The sequence below is a fragment of the Bos mutus genome, chromosome 25 (genome assembly GCF_027580195.1).
Source record: "Bos mutus isolate GX-2022 chromosome 25, NWIPB_WYAK_1.1, whole genome shotgun sequence".
Lineage (NCBI taxonomy): Eukaryota > Metazoa > Chordata > Mammalia > Artiodactyla > Bovidae > Bos > Bos mutus.
This window is the reverse complement of record NC_091641.1, coordinates 30,916,669-30,941,051: the sequence shown is the minus strand read 5'-3', so window position 1 is coordinate 30,941,051 and position 24,383 is coordinate 30,916,669. Positions and strand designations below refer to the sequence as shown.

Here is a 24,383-nt window from a genome sequence, read left to right as displayed (position 1 = left end):
CTCCCCCACCTCACCCCGGCAAGTCACAGGGCCGTTTTCAGTGACCAGAAGTCTGTTACGAACGAGACGGACACAGCACATGTGCCGTTGCCCGGGAGATTGTTCCCACACTGGTCACGGCAGCGTTTGAGCCGCACTTGCCCTGTGCTTGACCAGAGTTTCCAAAGCTTTCCTGGATATGATCCAGCCCATTGTGCAGAGGACGAGGCCCAGATCACATGGAGCCGCGGGCCTGGCAGGCCTCGCATCACCCAGAGCAGCTCCATCCCATGCTGCGGGCTCTCTGAAAATCCCCTCTGGTCTTGGAGTAGTATGGAGCAGCATTTCTGGAAGGCAACTGTCTCTCTCCTTTTAGCAAACAGTGCTTCCGGTCAGTGCCTCAAGAACAGACTCTGAGCATGTGGCTGGAAGCTTTTGAGAAAGGCTTTGTTACAGTGTGCTTTGCTTTGACTTTGTTGTTTTTTAAATGATAAACGATAATTGGAGAGAGGGTGACTCATTTAAAATATTGGTACCGTTGGACTTTATTTTTACTAGCTTAAAAATACATTTTATATAATTCCACAAAGGATTTCAGATAATTTCTAGAGAAACTCAGAAAGGAGTGATAAAATAGAAGAAATACAATATCAAAATCAGAGTAAATGTAAACTAAGAGCACTTTCATTAAGGGAACACTGGAAATCACACATATAGATATACATATATATATATATTTATAATGAGAGCCTACATGGTTGCTCTCATTAGTTTGAAAGTTTCCCTTTGTGCTTCCTGGCAGCCAGTGTGAAAATGGAAATGTAGCTATTTTGGGTAAGTCCATCACTAACTGGAAGAAGATATGTCAATTCCTCAAAGAGCTCTAAAAGAAATGTCGCTATGGGACTTTAGACTAAACGATAATAGAGGACATGGCAGATGATGCCCTGTTGCATCCCTGTGGCAGATCACTCTCAGGTTTACTTAAGATCTCCCTCCAAGGAAGCTAAGTGCATAACCATAAAAAGGACCTTGAGTCCATTCGCAGAGCCCAGACGAAAGGAACAGCATGTGTAGCTTTTCCAGCAGATCTGTGCTGTCCAGTCCAACAGCCGCTAGCCTCATGTGGCCATTTAAATTTCACTTAATTGAAATTTAACTCGAGTCCCTCAGACGTGCCATCCGCGCTTCAGGTGCTTCATAGCCACGTGAGGCTGGTGGCTGCCACGTTGGACAACATAGACACAGAACATTCCCATCATCACAGGAAGTGCCGGATGGGGACCATTTAGATCAGTCTCTCCCGGAGTGGCAGGAAGCTAGGTGGCCTTCTGTGTGGTCCTCTCTGTGCTTAGTGAAGTTTTGGAGTGACAGAGATCGGACATCCCGTGACAGGTTCTGCAGGGCGATGACCACTGGTCTTTTAGCTCCTCTATCACTGGCAATGATGTAGAAGAGGAAGTCTCCCTGTGACCACGGGGCCTTGAATGCACTCTAGTCTTGCCTCTTAGCAGAGACCGAGGAAGACCCAGGATCAACACCTCCGACAGGCAGCAGACTCTATCTCAGTGAGCTACATTGTTTTCTTTCATTGTAGGTATTACAAAAATAATACAACTTTATGCCTGCCTTCTACTTACGGCTGGCATGCTTGCTAGGTCGCTTCAGTCATGTCTGACTTTAGTCGTGTTTGACTCTCTGCGACCCTATGGACTGTAGCCAGGCTCCTCTGTCCATGGGATTTCCCAGGCAAGAACACTGGAGTGGTTGCCATGCCCTCCTCCAAGGGATCTTTCCGACCCAGGGATCCAACCTGCATCTCTTACATCTCCTGCCTGGGCAGGTGGGTTCTTTACCACTAGAGCTGCCTGCATGGGATTCTGTTTTTCCATTTAGCATGGTGATGTGCAGTTTCCTTTTAAAATAAACTTGAGAAAGAAAATGATTCAGTTTAAAGAAAAATACTAGATGCATGATAGTGAAAACAGCAAGAAGTTTAGGACGGTGACACGTGAATGAATAACACTTGGGAAATGCCACCTCTCACTGGCCTATGTGTTACATAAAGCAGCTCATTCAGTCCTCACAGCAACCCTGTGGGGTAGCAAGCACTTATTCTCCCCGTTTTGTATATGGGGAAACAGGACACAGAGAAGCAGCTCAGTCAGAAACATGATTTCCAGATATTCCCTAGTGGTCCAGTGGTTAAGACTCTGTGCTTCTGCTGCAGGGGGCGCAAGTTTGATCCCTGGTTGGGGAAGTTCCACATGCTGCAGCCAATAGTAATTATAAAAAATAATTAAAAACAAAACAAAACAAAACATGATGTTCAAACCAGACAAGGTACCAGTTTGCACAGATTCTATAAATGTGGGTGGAGTCCAGCTTTAGCAATCCAGGGAGCAGATTGGCCAGTTGCCTCGGAAGGACCCAGCCTGACCAGGAACTTGCCTGTGTGGATAGCCACCTGCATCCCTGAGACCGTGGACCAAGGACCCCCTGTGGCCAACCCAGGGATGCACTGTGCCTCTACTCCAAGCTCCCCGCAGCACACACATCAGAGCCCTGCAAAGCCCAGAGCGGCCTGCGGTGGGTTTGCTTTGGAAAATTGTTAAAGGGGGTGCCTATTGGCCGTGACTGCTCTTGTTTGAGCAGCAGCAGGGTCCCCAAGCCTGCCCGGACGCTTGGGAACTGGGGTACTTCTGACCACAGAGGAGGAGTTAAACTGGTTCTCCAGCTGCTCGTAGTTCCCCGGCTCTCACCGCTTGTTTGTGGATGGGGTCTGGGTGTGTATTTTGCACACAGGATTCTGGCCAGAAGCACTGTAATCCCTTGATAGGACTGAATGCAAGTTATCTGAAAGGGTTTGTGTCTCTGAACACTGCGGTTTCCATGCTGTGATCCCATGTCCCGAGGTGGGCGCTGAGGTGTGCTCTGGCATAAAAGAAAGAAGTGGCAGCCTTTGGCCAGGTTTCAGGACAAAAGTAAAATTGATGTCCAGAACTTCCCAGCTTAAGTTTTTCTTCCAAGAAGATTTCTTACTTCTGGGCCCTGTTACAATGCTTGGCTGCCTACAGACACGTGCCAGAGACAAAATGATTAAACAGCAACAAACAGAATGGAAAAACAAAACGAAGCCCTATTTACTAACTGGTCTTGGTTAGTTTCTGTGTGTGTGTTAACACACAGTTGTGCTGGTGGGGTTTGACTTTCTGTCCCTTCCACGTGACATGGTTACATCTGTCATTTGTCAATTAGTTCCTAGTTTATACTTTTGCAAGCGTTTGCTCTTATTACCCAAATACCCCAACTTCCAAACAAATTTGTGGTCCTCTGTCTTAATATCCTACCGTAGTATTTACAAAGGCATGTTAGACCTTAAAACAATCCACCTATTTTTTTTTTTCCTTAAGCCAACATTACAGCCACCGAATTGGCATGAACTAATACATCAATCCACTTATTCTCTGAATCCTTAGCTCTTTCCCTTTGAAAAGCACCAGTAGCATAAATACAGCTGAAATCAGTCCTCTCCATGGCGTTCATTTCAGCCTTTGAATTTCACCACCAGAAGCACTGGCTACGGTACCGTATTCCACTTGCCCAGATTTCCTTTGTAATGACAATTGCTTTGTTTCACCAGCGTTTTTGTTCTAGAATAAGCCCCCTTTCCTGGGGACCACAGCGGGGCTCTCTTGACTTGGAGTAAAGATGGTGTCCCAGGAAGACTCATTCAGTTTTGGGGTTCCCCCACCCCCTGAAGGATATCATGCAGCAAAGGCAGGAGTTTTCAAGGTTTATCCTGGCAGAGCATATTTATATATGCCGTACAGTGAAGATCCGTGATTTTTTTGTATTAATAAAAGATCACAGGGTCTGGTGGGCTGCATAGGAGGATGGCGATGCTTTTGTACCTCAGTCTTTGGGTGCTTCAGCCCTTTTCATCTCTGTGCTAAGATGGTTTACCCCTCAGGCCTTCAAGTTTGCTTTTAGCCGCGGTTCCATCTTTATACTTTCTGAGTCAGTAGCTGTGCAGAGAGGGAGGAATTCATTAAGCAGAGAAAGATGAGATGTTGGAGCCCAGCACAGAAATGGGCATGGCAGCCACAGTAACATGGGCTGATCAGAAGCCTCTGCCCTCGTGGGTTACGTTCCAGGGGTGGGGGACACAGGACAAAGGGGTTCACGTTAGGTCCCTCCCCCCACACTGCTGGGAGCCTGGCAGTGGGTCGTTTGATTTCTGAGTTTCCTTCCAGCCAGGTTGGTGTCTGTGCCGCATGATAAGCGAAGCTGTGGGAGCCATGGCCTCTGTTTTTGCTCTCTCCTTCCCGGAGAACTTTCTACACCACAGAGGCAGGCACCTCTGGGGATTACAGCACATTCACCTCCTGCTGTTCCTGGGATGCTCAAGGCTTCTGGGAAAGCCTGATACAGGTGGAAAACAAAAAGCCAAACCAAAAAGGCCTGTTCTCCTCCCCTTGGACACTCAAGTCACTATTATTCTCCATTACTGCTTTTATCTTCTCAAACAGGCGGAACTTTATGATTTTTCCTTTTGTAGCATAATTCCTTTATCCCAAAGCTGTGGATGGAGGGTCAACTAGATGCCAGGCACGTGTTAAATGCTGCAGAGCAAGGCTTGACATTGCATTTACCCTCCCACCTTCACAATCTAGAGGGGACAGACGCTACCAGCTAAATATAACAATCTCGCGATAGAAGGGCTGCAGAGAGAGATACCGGTGGGAGGGACGGGCATCCATCCACTCACTTTACAAAGTGACAACAGAGGATGACAGATAAAGCGGTTGGCACAGTGCCTGGCACACAGCTACCCTGCAAACGCTGCCCTTAGTGATCTAAGAACTGCTTGACTTGTGATCAACAATTAGACCTGAAGGTAAACACAGAAGGAATTCCCCCTGTTGAATGTCTCTGGGCTCGTCTGCGTGATTGGAAGAGCCTTTATTTAGCATCTACTTGATCATGGACTCCACCTCAGCCTCCTTAGAGGCTGCAAGGAGCTAGATTCCTTTTTTTCCAAGTGAGGCAGTGTGGAAATTATTACATAAAAAAGGAAGGAGAGGTATGGAAGTCCTTCCCTTTACCTGTAGTGCCCTGAACACTGCTGAATGGGCCTTCTTCAGCATGTTTGCCTTAGCCCATCTTCAGCCTCACCATTAGAGAAACAGAACGGAAGAAAGAAAAACTTGGCTAAGATATGAATCTGTTTTGCTGCAGTAATTCCCTTTTTCTGGTTCCCCAGTCCCAGCCAGCTGCTCCTTTTCTGTTCCCTGGTCTGAAGGGAGAGTTCTGGTGAAAACAGAAATCTGGACAAAGCCACTTTCCTGTCTGGCTATTGCTTTTCAGAAGTCTGAAGTTTGTCGTTTTATGAGAGACTCCTTTGCATCACTTCTGTTGGTCTCCTGAGAAGAGAGAGTGGGGTCCCAGCCTGGGCAAAAAGTCTCCCCAGCCTTGAACTGCTCGGGAGCAGAAACCAGGACCCCGCAGGCAGACAGCCCTTTCTTAGTCCTTGCCCATTCTTAGTTCTTGCCTCAGAGAAGAAAGCAGCTCAGCTTTCTTCTGCCCTGGGAAGAAAAGTTCTGCAAACCACAGATCAGCGAATGTTTTCCATCTTCAGTCACTGGACGGCTTCTTGGTATTCCCCGTTCTCTCCATTTGGCTGCAGACTTTCTTCTCTGAGCTTTGGAGAAAGGCAAAATGAAAGAATCAGGTTAAAGTGGAGGGGGGGCACTTTTTCTCCTGGAAGTCCTAATTGCATGCAAATGCGACAGCCCCAAGCTGCCTGCCAGTGGCATGTTGTTGGAAATTGGAGGATCCCTGCTGCTGGGAAAATGGTGTTTCCTGGCACAATTACCTAGTCACTCCTCGTAATACTCACCTAAGCTTTTTAATGACCAATTATTGTTCTATTGCAGAGTTAATATGGTACAGAGCTAATTGGTTGGTGCTATTTTTATTCTTATGAACTTTACTGCTTTTCATCAATATCTGTAAAATCATATACCGGTGCCCCCTAAATTAACCCAAACAAGCAAGAAAGCATCCTCCTTCACCATACAAATCACAGAGTGTTCCTGTTGACAGTGAGAATTTTTTTTTTTTGCCAGAAAGTTGTTTTCCAAGTGGAATGGGCAAGAAGGGGGAAGAGTACCTGCTTTATCTCACTGTGGTCTTGGATTTCTGGGCGTGGTTTGGCCCTCTGCACCAGTTTCTGCCCTGCTGTGTTTCTGTGGTTTTCTCCATATGCCTGAGAACAATTCTGGTCTCAAGGCTTGAGGATCTCCGACTCAGAGTCAGCTCAGACGTCTCTTCTTCCCATCACCAGGAGCTATCACTGTAAACCTGCCTACACTTGTCTTGTGCTAGACGATGGAGAGGGTTGGGTGCTTGGAATGCGGCTCAACACCCTGTAACACACAGGACAGCCCCCACGACTATGATCTAACGCAGGGTATCAGCAGTGTCACAGTTGAGAAGCCCTGGTTCCCCTGGATGCTTTTGTTTGCTGGTCCCTGTGCTTGGTCCCTTGTGGACAGATTTCCATGGGGAGCCATGTCTTGGTACAAGGGCTCGAAGTGGAGGGTGAATCTGAGTAGTCTCAGAGAATGGGATAACAGGGTGTCCAACACAGCCACCTCTGTGGCAGGACCCAGCCCGATCCTGGCACGCGAACCCCCTTCACATCCAGGCCAGGGATCCTCAAACTGGGACAACGTGGGTGGCTCGGGTGGTTAAGAATCTGCCTGCAATCTAAGAGACCTGGGTTCGATCTCTGGGTTGGGAAGATCCCCCGGAGAAGGAAATGGCACCCCACTCCAGTAATCTTGCCTGGAAAATCCCATGGACAGAGGAGCCCAGGGTGGCTACAGTCCATTGGGTCACAAAAGTTGGACACGACTTAGCGACTAAACCACCAACTGACCGCCTGATTCTTCTAAACAGGACATTAATTCCTGATCTGCCCCAGCACTCTCTTCCTTATAGGAGATAGAAATCCAGCTCGATCCAGCGTCAGAAACGAAGGACATTCATTGACTGCCTAATAGAAAAGACCAAGGACGGGCATGGCTTGAATTCCAGGAACTCACGGGCTTGAGGGCTCCACCTCCACTCTTTGGGGAGGGTCGTCTTGCTCTCTTTGCTGGCTCCGTTCACAGCCAGGCTGTGGTGGCAGGAGGTCAGTGGGCAGCTTCAGGCTTGTGTCCCCTCAGCTCAGCTGCCCCCATAGGAAAGGCCTCTGTTCTCCCCTCCCCAGTTCTGACAAGGGTCCTAGATCTGAGCCTCTTGATGATGGCGGCCGTGCCCCTTGTCTGCCAGTCTCTGTGTCCGCCTGGGCGCCATGCTTGCATACCTCCTCATAAAACTGCAGGCCAGTGGGAGTGGGTGCTTCCTCCCAAAATAAGTGTGCTCTTACTGGGGGGATGGGGTCAGACTGGCCCAAAGAGCACGTGGCCCTCAAAGGCTACAGGCTGCTCATAGCCTGCGGTTGATTCAGGAGCCAGTTTGGTGACAGTTAAGTATCTCTGCACCAGAGTTTCTCATCTGTAGCACAGTTGACATTTGGGGCCAGATAATTCCTTGTTGTAGGCTTCTGTGGTAGCTCAGTGGTAAAGAAGCAGCCTGCCAATGCAGCAGACGTGAGTTCAATGCCTGGGTTGGGAAGATCCCCTGGACAAGGAAATGGCAACCCACTCCAGTATTCTTTCCTGAAAATCCCATGGACAGAGGAACCTGGCAGGCTACAATCCGTGGGGTTGCAAAAGAGTCGGACATGACTGACTGACTGAACAACCGCAGCTCCTTGGGGTGGGGCCTCACCTGTGCATGCAGGACCTCGAGCTGCACCCTGGCCTCTGCCTAGTGTCACTGTCCCCTCTCCCCACCTGTGATGACACAAGATGTCCCCAGACATGGCCAGCATCCCCCGGGACGGAGAACCTCTGCTTTGCGTGGTGCCATTAAATCCTACTGTGGTTTTTATCAGGCGTTTATTGTTCTTCTTGGGAAAAAATGGAATATAAGATACGTGCTCTCCTCTCGCAGTAAATAGACCTCTCTTCTCCTCACTCTTTTTAAGCCTCCGCAGAGTTATTTTCCAGTATGAAGGAAGCATTGTTTATGTAACTGTTCTCCTGATGGACATTTCGATTGTTTTATTTCCCAACCATTGCAAACCTAACTGCCGGAATTGTCCTTGTATGGTGTAGACCTCTTCATACACATTGTAAGTAATTCCCTAGGATAAATAACTAGAAGTGGCTTTGCTGAGTTGAAAAGTATATACTTAAAGGAAAAAAAAAGGCCCAGCCAAATTGCTCTCCTAAAAGGCTGAACCAGTTGTCAATCACACCAACAAAATAAAGGAATGTTTTGTCCCCATGTCCTTGCCAACCTTGGGGATCATCAGTCTTTAAAATTTTACCAATCTGATAGAGGAAAAAAAATGTTTACATGATGTTGGAACTTGCATTTTCCTAATTATTTGTGAGTTTGCGGTTCTCTGTGCTTTAATTTGCCTTTTTTTTCCTTTTTCTTTTCTTTTTGTGAATTACCTGTTTGTATCCTTCCCCCATTTTTCTGTGAAATTGCTCATCACTTTTTTGGTCAATTCATGCGAGTCCTTTGGATGGTAATTCTTTTTCCTGGTCTCTTGCTTATCTTTTAACTTTATTATGAGAATTATTGTTTGTTCTTTTTTTCCTGATCTCCAAATCTTGGGAATCAGGAGGCTCCTGGTTTACCTGATGAAGTGCTTATGTTTATTTCATTTCACTGTTGCAACAGTCCTGAGATCCTGTAGACTTTCTTTCCATTTTTGGGGTGGAGAAAGACATGTTCAGAATGGTTAGGAAGTAACTTGTCCAAGGTCAAACGAAAGATTCGCTGTTGGCCTCCCCACCCCAAGTCCCAGGTTTTTACCTGGACTCCCAGCTGTCTCTAGAGGACTGAATGGAGACCAATGAGTGGAAGTGAGAGAGAAACAGTTTTGGGCTGACTCTGTATTCTTCTTTGTGTCTGTTTGTCTATCCAGCTGGCTTGCATCAGGCTTGGTGCTAAGGATGTCCTTGTAAGTGACAGAGATACAGTCTTGGTCACTGACTACTTACTTACTATGAATAAGACGGAACAATGAAGAGCCCTTCGAGGCAGGGTGGTGCTTCCAAATGCTGATCTTTATCCCCCAGCCACACTTGACCCTTGTCCCATGCAGGAGGGACCAGTTGACCTCAGGCCACTTTCCATGCTTGTAAGTTTGTGAGAGCTTAGCTGTCAGGTCCTGCTGGTCTGTATGGGAAAAGGCCCTTTAGCTGCTCTCTGTCATTGCTGGTTTTGCTGCCCCAGCATGAGAAGTGGGCACACAGGTACCCATCCGTCCGTCTTGAGGATGTGAGTGCAAACAGCAGCCAATACACTGACTGGAGAAGGGAATGGCAGCCCACTCCAGTATTCTTGCCTGAGAATCACATGGACAGAGAGCCTGGCGGGCCACAGTCCGTGGGATACGACTGAGTGACTAACACACACATGCTGACTGACCGCCAGCCTTCACGTCTTAGATGGAGTTCCTTCCCTCTGGGCACTTTGCAACTGGCAGAGTTAAGAGACTGAGGACTTGCCCCTTACCTGGGTGGGGGGTGGGGGGTCGAGGATCAGAGCATCAAGGGTACCCCAGCCTCTCATCCCATGTCATGGTGATTCAGCAGAAACCACTCAGGTTGATGCCATGGTTCTCATGCAGTCAGCGTGGCCATGGCTACCATATTAGTATCCCTAACCTGGACCCAGCCCCTGAGGTCTAGACCCAGACCCACATGTGCCACTGTATGCAGGCTGTGACCTGCTGCAGACCCAGGAGGTCAGCTCCACAAAGCACAGCTGACTGTCAGTTCTGTTCACTGCAGTGTCCCCAATGACTTGAGCAGAGGAGGCAAGCTCATTGCATACTGGATGGATGAATGGATGGATGGATAGATGAATAAACCAATACATGAACCTACAAATGAATCTTTCTAGTGGGAGGCCTGCCATCTGACATCTTGACTTCATACTCTTGACTCCAGTTCTTCAATTGTAGTATATCCTGATAGGCCCTGAGTTCTTATTTTGCATTTCTTATAAAACTTCTCCCTAAACAATCAGTCCCTCCTGGATCATTCCCCTTGTCATTCAAGGTCAACCCTGCCTCAGTTTTTCATTATTCAGGCAACTTTCCTCTTCAGTGGTTAACTGGCCCAACCTTGGTTCCAAAAGTTTTACCCGCCCAGGTATTATTCAGTCTTGTGGTGTAGTAGTTCAGTTTAGTCACTCAGTCATGTCCAACTCTTTGCGACCCCATGGACTGCAGCATGCCAGGCTTCCCTGTCCATCACCAACTCCCGGAGCTTGGCTCAAACACATGTCCATTGAGTCGGTGATGCCATCCAGCCATCTCATCCTCTGTCATCCCCTTCTCCTCCTGCCCCCAATCCCTCCCAGCATCAGAGTCTTTTCCAATGAGTCAACTCTTCGCATGAGGTGGCCAAAGTACTGGAGTTTCAGCTTTAGCATCATTCCTTCCAAAGAAATCCCAGGGCTGATCTCCTTCAGAATGGACTGGTTGGATCTCCTTGCAGTCCAAGGAACTCTCAAGAGTCTTCTCCAACACCACAGTTTAAAAGTATCAATTTTTCGGTGCTCAGCTTTCTTTATAGTCCAATTCTCACATCCATACATGACCACTGGAAAAACCACAACTTTGACTAGAGAGACCTTTGTTGGCAAAGTAATGTCTCTGCTTTTTAATACGGTGTCTAGGTTGGTTCTAGCTTTTCTTTCAAGGAGCAAGCACCTTTTAATTTCATGGCTGCAATCACCATCTGCAGTGATTTTGGAGCCCAAGAAAATAAAGTCTCTCACTGTTTCCATTGTTTCCCCATCTATTTGCCATGAGGGGATAGGACCAGATGCCAAGATCTTAGTTTTCTGAATGTTGAGTTTTAAGCCAACTTTTTCTCTCTCTTCTTTCACTTTCATCAAGAGGCTCTTTAGTTCTTCTTCGCTTTTTGCCATAAGGGTGGTGTCATCTGCATATCTGAGGTTATTGATATTTCTCCCAGCAATCTTGATTCCAGCTTGTGCTTCATCCAGCCTGGCATTTTGCATGATGTACTCTGTATATAAGTTAAATAAGCAGGATGACAGTATGCAGCCCTGACATACTCTTTTCCCAATTTGGAACCAGTGTGTTGTTCCTTGTCCAGTTCTAACTGTTGCTTCTTTACCTGCATTCAAATTTCTCAGGAGGCAGGTCAGGTGGTCTGGTATTCCCATCTCTTGAAGAATGTTCCACAGTTTGTTGTGATCCACACAGTCAAAAGCTTTGGCATAGTCAATAAAGCAAAGGTTGATGTTTTGTAGTAACAGTTTTGTTTCTCTAGAGCTTGGTGGTCAAGTGTAGCTCAAACCTTCAGCTGGAATCCCTAGACTTTCCCACGATTCCCTTTACACACTCAAGGTCCCAGTCCCAGCACCTTGATTGCTGGGGTTGAGAGTTCAAGATCAGTAGGAGGGGCTTAAGAGGGTCAGACACTGAGGATTCAAGGAGCCCTCATGTGAATCAGGCACTGTGTTGGGTCCTAGGGATACATCAGTGCAGATTATAGATGTGATCCCCCCACCCCAATGGAGCTTACAGTCTTAACAGAGAGGAGACTTTAAACCTATTAATGTGAAAATATTTACAAATGAATCAGTAGTTACAATTTGTGTACATACTGTGATGGAATCCTACACAGGGCTCCAGAGATTACAGGAAGGGGCCCAAGTAATTGGGGGCAAGAAAGAGATCCTCTGAGGATACCTGCTCATTCCTGAAAGATGATGTAGAGCTCGCTAATAACTAAAAGAGGAATATTCTAGGCAGAAGGAACAACATATACAAAGCCCTGGAGGTGTGAGAGGGCTTGGTTACCAAGAGGAACTAGAAGGCTGGTGTGGCTGGGGCAGAGGGCAGTGGGACTCAGGGCACTGCAACCAGCTGTGTCTGTTTGTCTTTATGTCTGTCTGTCTATCTGCCTGCCTGGCCACCCACCCACACAGAGCGGCCATGGAGAGGAGAGCAGATGATGAGTCTGAAATTCCTGGGCATCTGAGAGGGGGTCCAGACGTGGACTCTGCAGTCGCCTCAAGTGTGAACCCGGAGCTGCCTCTTGGTTCATAGTTGGGTGACTGTTTAGAACAGGGTCTCTATTATCCTGTCCAAGTCATGACTTTCTCCCCTTTTAAGCAGGGCTGCTGCTTCGTTCACGGGGTCATTGTGGATTGGAAGATGTGTACGCTGTGGGTCTTGACACCCACACGTTTGCACTCACAAGTGCACAGGGGCCCCTAGTCCTAGAAATGGCTTCCTCTGCAGCAGGGAGTCTGGAACCCAGGCTACCCCCACTTCCATTCCAGTTGTTGGAGTCTTTGGGCACAAGTGTCTTCCCCTCCCTCCTTGACTGCGAGGTTTTCCTGTGACCAGAAGACCCAGACCATTGTCTGGAGCCTCCAACTGCGTGATGCTAAGCTGTGGTTTCCTCATTGGAAGATGCCACTCCAGCCCAATGCTCACGCAAGGTGAAGGGAGACAGATGTAGAAACAGTTGATCAATCATTAGGCAGCTGTTCAGATGTCAGCTGTCATGATTCATGTTTATGTGATGAATGCTTTCCCAAGGCCTGTGGTGCAGGAATGTGTTTCCGGCTTTTTCACTCCTGTGTTTGAAACAGCAACCCTGGGCATGGGGAGTCGATGCTTCTCTTAGCTTGGGTGAGTTCTCTTATGATCTTTAGAACTCGAGCTGTCCTGGCATGAGGAGGGCTTTTGCATCACCACTGCAGTATTCTGGGCTTCCCTTGTGGCTCAGCTGGTGAAGAATCCACCTGCAATGCGGGAGACCTGGGTTCGATCCCTGGATTGGGAAGATCTCCTGGAGAAGGGAAAGGCTACCCAGTCCAGTATTCTGGCCTGGAGAATTCCATGGACTGTATATAGTCCATGGGGTCACAAAGAGTCGGACTCCACTAGGCGACTTTCACTTTCACTTGCATCAGCTTAGTACGCATTCACCTGAACCGATGAACTTGAACCATTAAGGCTGTTGTGTTTTGGGTTTTTTCCTCCTCCCTGGTCTGGGCTTGGCGAAGCCTTTGTCTCCTAATAAAGTCAGCTTGGGGTTGGGGGAGCGGCTGGGGGGAGAAGAGGGGCTGTCACTGAAAGTTTTGGATCTTTTCTTCTATCCCTTCAGATACTGAAAAGCAGTTTGAGTCCAACCTTTAAAGGTTATCTCTTTGTGCCGCCGGCAGGCGCATCCAGAGAGACTGTGAATCCCAGCTCCGTGCCAGACTTCCCCACTGAGTGAGATTCTGCCAGACTGCTCTGTCTGGAGCCGGAGGAGGCAGCTCAAGTTGGCGGCCACGTGGAGGCTGCTTTTTTTTTCAGGAGCTGCAGAGAGGAGAGAGTGAGAAAGGAGCAAGCATGCTGATTTGGGGTCTCAGGGAGTCCCGAAGGACGTTGAGATGACCGTCCTATGGGGTGGAGGAAGGGGAGAGGAGGAATCTCACCTCTAGGGCTGCTGGTCTGCTGTGGTCCCGAAGACTTAGAGGGAAAAGAGGTTCAAGCACTTCAGCTCCTGGGAAGGAAAGGAAGGCAAGGTGCATTTTGCAGCGGTGGCTTCATGCTGGACTGTGGAAGTAAATAACGGAGTCGTGTTACCAAGTCTGCCCCGACCCTGTCCATTTGTACCTGAAAAAAGCACATGGGAAAGAGATCCACAGGCCACTGTTAACAGTAAACGCCTAATATTGAGCCTTTCATTACATGATTCCGATTCCTTGCCACCAGCCTGTGAGGGAAAGTATTTTCCTGTTTGTTTACAGATGGGTAAACTGAGGTCAGAGAGGTTTGGTAACCTGCTCGAGGGGACACAGCTGGTGGGTAGCAGGCATGACCTTCAAACCTAGGTCCAGATGACCTTCCAGTTCTGTATTCTTTAAGAGAAAAATGCTGCCTCTTTCTTAACAGAGTTTCTCTAAGAAAGGATAAAGTGAAAGTCGCTCAGTTGAGTCCGACTCTTTGCAACCCCATGGACAATACAGTCCATGGAATTCTCCAGGCCAGAATACTTGGGGTGGGTAGCCTTTCCCTTCTCCAGGGGATCTTCCCAACCCAAGGATCAAACCCAGGTCTCCCACATTGCAGGTGGATTTTTTACCAGCTGAGCCACCAGGGAAGCCCTAAGAAAGGAGAGAGACATGAAATACAGATGAGGAGGAAGGTGGTTGATGAGAACGACTGATGAGGTTGAAGGCGAGGATGGTGGTGGTGATGGTGGTGGGGGAGGGGGCGGATGAGAATGGTTGATGACGAGGAGGAAGGTGGTTGATGAGACGACTGATGAGGGTGCTGGTGATGATTGCTGAGAATAACTGAGGAGGATAGCGGTGGCTGATGAGGGGAGCAGGTCTGTTTGCCAAGTACTTCCCCTGTACTGGGCACTGTGCCAAGTTCTCCTCATGTTCTGTCTCCTTTAAACTCACACAACTCCTCAATGGGAAAGTTCTGATTTCCTCTGCAGGAGTAAGAAGAGGCACACGTTTCCTTCAAATACCCCATCATATCAGGAAAGATTCAAGAATCTTTTCACTGTTAAGATTTTCTGCACATCACAGCTGGTTTTCGGGCATTCACAGTCAAGCACCTGGCAGAGCCTGGGGGTGGAAAGCTCAATTTAGTCCCCATACCTCCCTGGGGACCCTGGCGTGTCCTGTCTCCCTGACTAGATCCTTGCTGAGACTTGCTAAAAGCACGGAGTAGCTGCTTTTGACTCCCACCCCTCCAGCCCTGGCTTTTAGGAGTAGCAGTGCCATCACTTTGGCCCTCTTGCTCTCTTCATGAAAAACAAAGACGTTGTGGCCAACTTGGCTTCTACTAGTCTTTTTTTTTTTAACCACCTTGGTGTCTGAATCAGAAGGCAGAGCCCACCCGTCTTATTTACCAGCTGTGTGTATTTACCACTTGTGTCCCTTGACTGTAAAATGTAGCTACTGACCACCTCTCATGTAGGATTGGTGGAAGAATAAGAAGAGGGCCCAGCATGGTACCTGGCACATAGTAGGTGCTTTACAGACCCATGTCCCCTGTGTGCAGCCTTCTTGCTGTCACACTGCAGCACTTTCTTTTGTGTATTTATGTGCTTGCTTGCTTACTTTCTGCTTCTTGGATTTTCTCTACGAGCACTGTTGTATTTTTCTGCTGTATCCTGCGGCCTAGACCAGCGCCTGTCGATAAATATTTATTAAATGAATGAACAGGCAGACATGCATATGCATGCATTGGGAAAGCAAGGATTTGCATGAAGAGTCAAGGCATGTGGGCGTAAAAGCTAGTGAGGCCGGCAGGGGTCTCGTACCAGGCTGTTCATATCTTTCACCACAGAGCATAAGCTCCGCAGAGTGAAGTCATAAGCTCATCTTCTGAACTGGTCAGTCACAGGGGAGCAGGACCCCAGGTAGCCTCACCTGTGCCTGTGACTGAGTTAGAGCCTCACAGGTAGGACTGAAAAGACTCAGTTTTAGAAGGATGATGTGTAATACACAAATCCCAGAAGCCAAATTCTGCTCCCACGTGGTAGTCGGTGACTTCGTCTTGTCAATGTCCATCAGAGGGAGAAGGAAGAGGGTGGGGTCTGGGTGAGGTGGGGTGGATGGTGGGGTCCCTCTAGGGTGTGGCCGCTGCCCAAGGCTTAAGTCCCTACCCAGGAAGCCCTCTTAGTACTTTTTTTAGTTAAAAAAGTTTAACTGGAAGATAATTGCTTTACAGTATTGTGTTAGCTTCTGCCGTACATCAGCATAAATCAGCCGTAGGTATACATTTGTCCCCTCCCTCTTGAACCTCCTTCCCACCTCCCATCCCATCCCTCCCATCTAGGTTGTCACACAGCACTGGGTTTGAGCTCCCTGCGTCACACAGCAAATCCCTGCTGGTTGTCTATAATAACAAATGAAACAACTGACAAGGGATTAACCTCCAAAATATACAAGCAGTTCATACAGCTCAATACCAGAAAATCGCTTTCTGTTCCCCACCTCGTGCGGGAGTTTCGTCTTGTGTTTGTTTGCTTTTTTCCTCCTACCAGGGCATACTTTACAAAGAAAATTGAAAAGATAATTGTGGATGGTTTTCTGTCTTGAACGTGCTAATAACATGAGGACGATAATATTCTGTCTTAGAGCCCCTCCCCAGGCAGCTAGAATCTTAGTAAGGAACTTTTTTTGAGAGCCAGAGACTTCTGGTGCCTGTAAATTTTTACTTAATAACATCTAAATATCTTTATTGGCAACGAGAGGCAGGAATCCTTTAAGAGCCTGGGGGCTTAATTTAGTGTGAAATATGCAAGGAAGAAAAAGCTTATAGCAAGCAGAAACTAGGAAATTAACTGGATTGCTGAAACAGACCTTGTGTTTGGGGGTAGGGTCCTGTCTTTGGACATACTAGTGACGTGTTCTCCCTCCTTGCCTCCTTCCCACTCCTTTCATGCCCCTCTTCCCTCCCGTTATGCGTCAGGCACCGTGTTAAGGATTGAATCACAGTGATGAGAATGTATAAAGTAGGCTGTTCTCATTGTGGAGTTACCAGCTAGCAAGGGGAAAACATTTATTAATCACACACATAAATAAGAGGAAAATAACAACCATGACATGCCCAGCCACAGAAAGCGGATGAGTAATCTCTGACATATTCACACACTTAGAGCACCAGACAGCAAGGAGTATGAAGATCTATAACTGTATCCAACAATATGAATGAATCTTATAAACAATGTTGAATGAAAAGCTAGATTTAAAAACAAAATAAAGAGGAAGGATATATATAGATATATATATATATATATATATGACTGTGTTATGACTGATCTGCATTGTTGTACAGCGGAAGCACAACATTGTAATTATCCTCCAATTTAAAAAAAATTAAAAATATTTTTATTAAAGTACTCCTCATCCTCCTCCAAATGCATGCTGTTGGATGGGCCTGTTGTGCTCAGCAGGAGAAGCATGTTTGACCACTACATCATCATCAAGTTTCCTCTGACCGCCCAGTTGGCCATGAAGAAAGCAGAAGCTCCCGGCACACTTGTGCTGACTGTGGAGGTCAGGGCCAGTGAACACCAGGTCCAACAGACTGTGAAGAAGCCCCGTGACATTGATGTGGCCAAGGTCACCTCCCTGATCTGGTCTGATAGAAGAAGCACGCATTCAGTTGGTTTGTGACTGTGGTGCTGTGGATGTTGCCAACAAAATCAGAATCATCTAAACTTAAGTGTAGCCAGCTTATTCTAAATATACTTGGGTGGTTTTTTTTTTTTTTTGGTCATAAAAAATTCCCCCTAAAACCAGGCCCTCTGGGGGCCTAGTGATGCTGGGTGGCTGATGAGGGTTGCTTAGATAAATGGGGCTCAAGGTAACAGTGGAGGAGCCGGGAGGAAGGAGAAAGCTGGGTCATTCAGCACGTGTTGAGAAACCAGGATCAAAGCCCAGGCGGATCTCAGTTTTTACTCTGAGAGCATGTGTCCCAGTGTGCACACGAACTGCACGAGTGTCAGGCATCTGCTGCTCCCTCGGTCACCCTTCATTGCTAAGTTCCTTTTATATTGTGAGCATCTCACCTCTTAAAGCTGCCTGCGTTTTTTTGGCTCTTTCTTCTACCCTTGGACACCACTGACACAAACAACCATCTCTGCCGTGAGAGTTGGTGTTTCCTGCAGGGCCGATAGGGGCCCTCCAGTCCCGGATCCAGCTGGAGCATGGGGCCCCTGCCCCAGCCGCATCCTGTCAAGACCTTCAGGCCCAGGCTTGGACACTGACCAGAGATTTTTTGTAAGATGGTTTGATCATCTTTTAATTATTTTAATTTTTAATGTTTTGATATATTGATCAGCTGAGGCTTCATTATGCTGTTGTAACAAGTAAGCCCCAGCTCTTGGCTGTGGGCAACGTTAAGTGTATTACATGTCTGTTTCCCACTCGCGCTGCACATCCATCCCGGGTCAGTTGTGCTCAGGTGCCACGTTGTCTGCGTGTCAGGATCCAAAGCAAAGCAGCAGCCAGGACATCCTGCTCTCTCGGCAGAGGGAAGAGAGAGGATGGCAGACTGTGCTTGTGTCTGAAAGCTTGTGCTCAGAAGTGGCACACATCACTTCCACAAGACGCAGGTCAAGCCTGATGGTAATGGACCGTGAGGAATAATCCTCTTACAGAGAGGATGGCAGAGAGGAGGCCCCGCAGAGGGGAGAATTGGACTACACTGGTAGACCTCACAGGCTTCCCTGGTGGCCCAGAGGTTAAAGCGTCTGCCTCCAATGCAGGAGACCCGGGTTTGATCCCTGGGTTGGGAAGATCCCCTGGAGAAGGAAATGGTAACCCATTCTAGTATTCTTGCCTGGAGAATCCCATGGACAGAGGAGCCTGGCGGGCTACAGTCCACGGGGTCGCAAAGAGTCAGACACGACTGAGCGACTTCACTTCTGATAGACCTCACAAGTAATGCTTGCTCATGGAAGAGTCAGCCAAGATAGGGAAGTATTATATAGCTATTAAAAATGATGTAGGTCTTCTGTGTTAGCTTGTGGCCAGGATGGGAGACCCCTTCCAGGGCCCAAGAGTGGATTCTTGTCTAACACTTGGAAATGAATTGTCCCAGGAGACACATATGCTGACAGAGAGGGGCGTTTGAAAAGGCTGCTCCAGTGGAGAGCATCAGGGTCAGGGAACCCAGGAAAACTGCTCTGCCTCGCAGCTCGAAGTCTCAGGGTTTATCAGGTGGGGTTAGTTTCCAGGTTGTCTGTGGCCAGTCATCTCACCCTGGCCGTATTTGATCTGACTCAGGGTCCTTCCTGGGGGCACATGCCTCTCTCAGGATAGGACTGGGAGGTTGGCAGAACATATTATGGGCTATTTTCTCCTTGTTCTTTTTGGCCCCTCCCGAATTCTTCCAGTTGGTTTTGTTGGTGGCTCCTCAGTTTTGTGTTCTTTCTTGGGACCTCACGTTGTTGAGACGTCTTATACAGGCACCTAGCAGGCAGTTTTGGTCCACAGTTCCCTAACAAGCTTGGGAGGTTATTGCTTATATGTGACAAGTCAGGGGGAAGTAGGTAACTGAATAGAATATATTGTTTAATCTCATTTTAAAAAGTAACCATTTTAAAATGTGTGCATTAGCATAAGAAATATAAAATGGAAAGTTCTAGACCAGCTGTAGTAAACCGAGATGTCTAAGAGTCGAGGCAAGAAATGACCCAGGTCTAAGAGTCTAGACAAGAAATGACCTCAGTGCTAGCCGAGTGTCACCACGCAGAAACTGGGACTCTGTGTCTCTGATCTTTAGGCTTTTTAATTTTAAATGGAAACCTGGATTTAAACACTGCTGCTGCTGCTAAGTTGCTTCGGTCGTGTCCAACTCTGTGCGACCCCATAGATGGCAGTCCACCAGGCTCCCCATCCCTGAGATTCTCCAAGCAAGAACGCTGGAGTGGGTTGCCATTTCCTTCTCCAGTGCATGAAAATGAAAAGTGAAAGTGAATTCACTCAGCAACCCCATAGATGGCAGCCCACCAGGCTCCTCCGTCCATGGGATTTTCCAGGCAAGAGTACTGGAGTGGGTTGCCATTGCCTTCTCCAGGTTTAAACACTAAGATCTCTTATTTTTAAATGTTGGCAAGTAATTAAAAGTTTTAACCTACACAGGCTTTCAGGTTTATAGTCTTTGACATGAACCAAAAATGATTTTATCTGGGCAGTGAGACTTTGAATGTTCTCTTCCTTTTTCCGTATCTTTGTTTCTCAAAATGGCTGTTTTTTCCTCAAAAATGGCTGTTTCTTGGTGACATGTAATGGGGAAAACAACAAGAAAATCACTCATAAAAGGGAAAATGTGTTTTAGCTGCTGGAATTGCTCTTGACTTTGTAACTCTATTCAGTTGATGTTTATTTGGTGGTTAACCAAAAAGGTAGTGACCCAATGAATAACAAGCAGCTCCGTATTTGGAGCTGCTTGATTAAACAGCCGAAGACCTGATCTCAGGTGGCCTTGTCCTGAAGCAGCTAGAAGCAGGGTTTTGGTTCCCCGCCAGAGACTGAAGTCAGTCCATGGCAGTCAGAGTGCTGAATCCTAGCCACTAGGCCGCCAGGAAAGCGGCCAGTGATGAGGTCCTGGCCTGTCAGCTGTGTAGAAATTAATTTCCAGACAGAGATGAAAAGTAGTGAAACAAGTCAAGTGTTTATTGGGAAGAAAAAGAGTACGTGTGGATAGACACATGGGCAGGCTCAGAGAGTCAGTTTTATGCGCATTTCTTCTGGGTTTTTCCTCTGGCCAGTCATCTTGCTTTGCCACGTTCTGAGTCTGTATTTGGTGTATCTCAGGGTGTTCTGCTGTGCGTGTATACGTCTCTTAGCCAAGATGGATTCTAGTGAAGAGGCCTATGGGTAGGTTGACATCACCTACTGTGGGGTGGCATCCCTCCCTTTTTGACTTCCAGGGAGTCTTTCTGCGAGTGTGTAGTCAGGAAGGTCTCCTTGACCTTGAGAATGAGGAATGTGTGGTCTTTTATCTCTTATCTGGGCAGGCCTCAGCTTCTCTTTGCTCCTGCTATTATCTTCATGTTGGAGTATCTATCCACAGGCAAAGACTCCAGCTATTTGGCCCTGGGTCCACCTGTCTCCTGCCTCAGACCCAGGTCTATGATCAGGAAAGGCCAGGCCCCTGGGGGAGGTCACGGGGAAGGGAGCCCAGGGTCCTCTTTGGTATCTTGCTGACCTCAGGCATCAGGATTCTCTTGTGCTGAAAGTGATGCTGTGACTGAAGAAGCAGTCAGCTCTCTTCGTGAGAGAAAGACAAGCTTCTGAGGACAAGCTCCCAGGGCAGCCTGCTTAAAGAAAGTCAAGTGGAAACACGTGGACCCCATGTGCCTTTACCAAATGCAGCTTTTGTCTTTGAGGATGCAGAAGATGGTGTGGAGGGGAAATGTTTTGGGTTTGAATGTGGATGTAGGAATAGGCTTTATGTTTAAGACATGCTGTTGAATATTCAGGGTTGTTGGGTTTTTTTTCCATTTCTTTTTACCCCCAACTGTAATTCCCTGCTTCATCACCCATCATGCAAATGTGATTCTTACATTTTCTGATGTTACTCTTTCCCTAAACAAGTAATCAAAACAAGGTTTTGAGCTGTATTTGAGCTGCAAATAAGTTTAGTATAAAATGCAATTATTCGCCTCCCAAAATCAAGAGAGACAATTTGGACTTTTCAAAGGCTTGAATTACCCTTAATCAGAACTCAGAATGGCGTCCATTCTGAGGATTTAAAATCATCTAGCTCTCAGCCTTAGTTCATAATAGCCAGTTGCTTTAAGGGGGGAAAAAACATTTAAAAATGCTAAAAGTAGCACACGCTCATTATAGAAAATTTGGAAAATAAAAGAAAGTTAGAACTAAGGAAAACAAATGACTCAGTCCCACTGCGTAGATACAATTACAATTAATATCTTTCATTTGCCCTTTTTCTGTGCACTTTGCTCTGGGTGGAATCATCCCGTGGATGAACTCCTGTGTCTTCCTTTTCATTTGGCTTCATTTTTCCCATGTCACTCTGCACTTGATGGTAAAGTCATCTTTCACAGCTGTATAATGTTCTCCCATAGCAATTTAATTTCTCTGCCCATTCATTCTGATAAAAAAATAAACTCAGTCATGTTAACCATTTCAAGAGTTTCTTTGAACAAACTTGGATTCCAGTCAAACGGCACCAAACCGGAAGTGGCTCAGAGCCTTCCACAGACAGGAACTGGGCAAGACTTTTGTAGAGAAGATAGGGCTGCAAAGAAAGGAAGGAGATAGTTTGCTTGGCTGTAGCTTGAGTGAGCACATTACCTGAGAAAGGCTCGCTGGCTGTTTTCTGACAGGTGCATCTTAGCCTTGAGGCCACTGCAGAGGCTGACTGTGGCTTGTTTATGTAGGCTGCCTGAGGACTCAAGCTGCCACAGTCTCTGACCTTCCTGTCTGATTAGTTTTAATAACAAATCCTGTCATTCAGCATTGTTTTTTTCCAATTTCTCACTGTCCTGAACAATTACAGAGGACCATGATATCCTTCAGGCCTGTGCTGTATTTTATCTTTTTTAAAAAAGAAATATCACCTTTATTGACAACATAGAGCCACCATGGACAGCTCCACAGAACAAAAGTAAGACCGTCTCCTGGTGGATCAGACAGTAAAGAATCTGCCAGCAATTCAGGAGACTCGGGTTTGATCCCTGGGCTGGGACAATCTCCTGGGGAAGGGCGTGGCAACCCACTCCATTATTCTTCCCTGGTGAATCCCATGGACAGAGAACCCTGGCAGGCTACAGTCCATAGGGTCGCAGAGTCGGACAGGACTGAAGCGACTCAGCACGCATGCAAGACAGGAGTATCAAGTTGCAGCAGACGGGTTAATACTCATCACCCACATCCTCTCCCTCAGCACTATCCGCTCCATCCTCTTCATGATTCTTCTCAAGGGCAGCCGTGTCCTCACAGACCTCAGGAAACTCCTTCCTCCCTGCCTTCACCCACGTACCAGTGAGCAGACACACTCTTGATATGCCTGTGTGCATGCTAAGTCACTTTAGTTGTGTCTGACTTTGTGTGACCCTATGGACTGTAGCCCTCCAGGCTTCTCTGTCCATGTTAAACCTGTGGTCCAGGTGAGCCCAGGTCTCAGTAATGGCTGTGGTATTATATGCTATATTTTAGATGCTTTTTCTTTTAAAAAACAATTAATTTATTTTTGGCTGCACTGGGTCTTTGTTGCTGTGCCTGGGCTTTTTCTAGCTGTAGCAAGCAGGGGCTGATCTCCAGCTGGGGCGTGTGGACTTCTCCTTGCGGTGGCTCCTCCTGTTGTGGAGTGCAGGCTCAGTAGCTGTAAGAACTTAGTTGCCCCGCAGCAAGTGGAATCTTCCTGGCCCAGGGATCGAACCCATGTCCCCTGCACTGGCAGGCAGATTCTCAACCACTGGACCACCAGGGAAGTCCTAGATTCTTTTTATAAACTGATCTGCGGTTGGAGGAGAGGGCAGCAGTGTGATACAGCGGGAAAGGGCCTGGATTTCTGGAGTAGATGGATACGAATTCTGATCCTGACCTTACTGTTTTCTTGCTCTGTGAGCATAGGCACCTTATTTAATCACCCATGCCTTTCTTCATCTGCACTTTGGAGATGATATCACCAACTTAGAGGTCATGGTGAAGCTTAGAATGACGACTGTGAAGTCCCTGGCATCCAGGGGACATGTAGATAACTTGATATGTTGTTGGCTGCAGGGAACAGATCAGACACACCAGCTTTGGAATCAGGTCATTCCTGGGTTGACATCACACCTCTACTCTGAGAGTGCTGAAACCTTGGGCAAGTTGTATAACACCCTCAAGGCTCAGTTAATTCACTTGTAAAAATGGGGATGGTGGTACACAGCCTGCAGAGGGATTATGAGGATCAAGTGAAATTAATAAAATGAGATTACATGTACGGCACTCCATATAGTGCCTGGGCTACATATCGTTCACACTTAGTACATGATAGGAGACTTCCATGGTGGCTCAGATGGTAAAAGCGTCTGCCTACAATGCAGGAGACCTAGGTTCGATTCCTGGGTTGGGAAGATCCCCTGGAGAAGGAAATGGCAACCCACTCTAGTATTCTTGCCTGGAGAATTCCATGGACAGAGGAGCCTGGTAGGCTATAGTCCATGGGGTTGCAAAGAGTCAGACACGACTGAGCAACTTCACTTTTCACTTAGTACATGGTGGTCATGACTGTATTATGTCTATCCCCCTCATTGTTAGCAGCACTGTAAGGGAGCTCTGCAGAAGCTGCTCTGGACAAATAAGGGGAGACCCTCACTCACTTGCAGTGGTGGTGGGAGGTCATAGAAGCTTACAGGAAGAACTGATGCCTGGACCAGTCTGTATTTTTCTTTAATATTTATTGATTTGACTTTGTGGGTCTTAGTTGCAGCATGTGGGAACTTTATTTGTAGCATGCAAACTCTCAGTTGTGGCATGCGCGATCTAGTTCCCTGACCAAGGATTGAACCTGGGCCCCCTGCATTGGGAGCTCAGAGTCTTAGCCACTGGGCCTCCAGGAAGTCCCTGAACCAGTCTTTCATGCTGAGCCAGGATGAGCCAGGAGGTAAGAGAGGCAGAGGATCCCAGGCCCCCACAGAGATGAGAGCAACCTGGAGGAGGAATGCCCAGCACCGCCCCCACCCCACCATACAGGTGTCGCAGGGGCAGATGTAGATGACTTTACTCCCTTAACTGAGCAA

At 47.4% G+C, this 24,383-nt stretch overlaps 1 protein-coding gene across 3 annotated transcripts in view; it reads left to right on the top strand.

The window, feature by feature from the left end:
- SNX29 (sorting nexin 29) overlaps positions 1 to 24,383 on the top strand; it is a 591,844-nt gene that overhangs the window by 405,226 nt on the left and 162,235 nt on the right. The gene's annotated exons all lie outside the window — the stretch shown is intronic.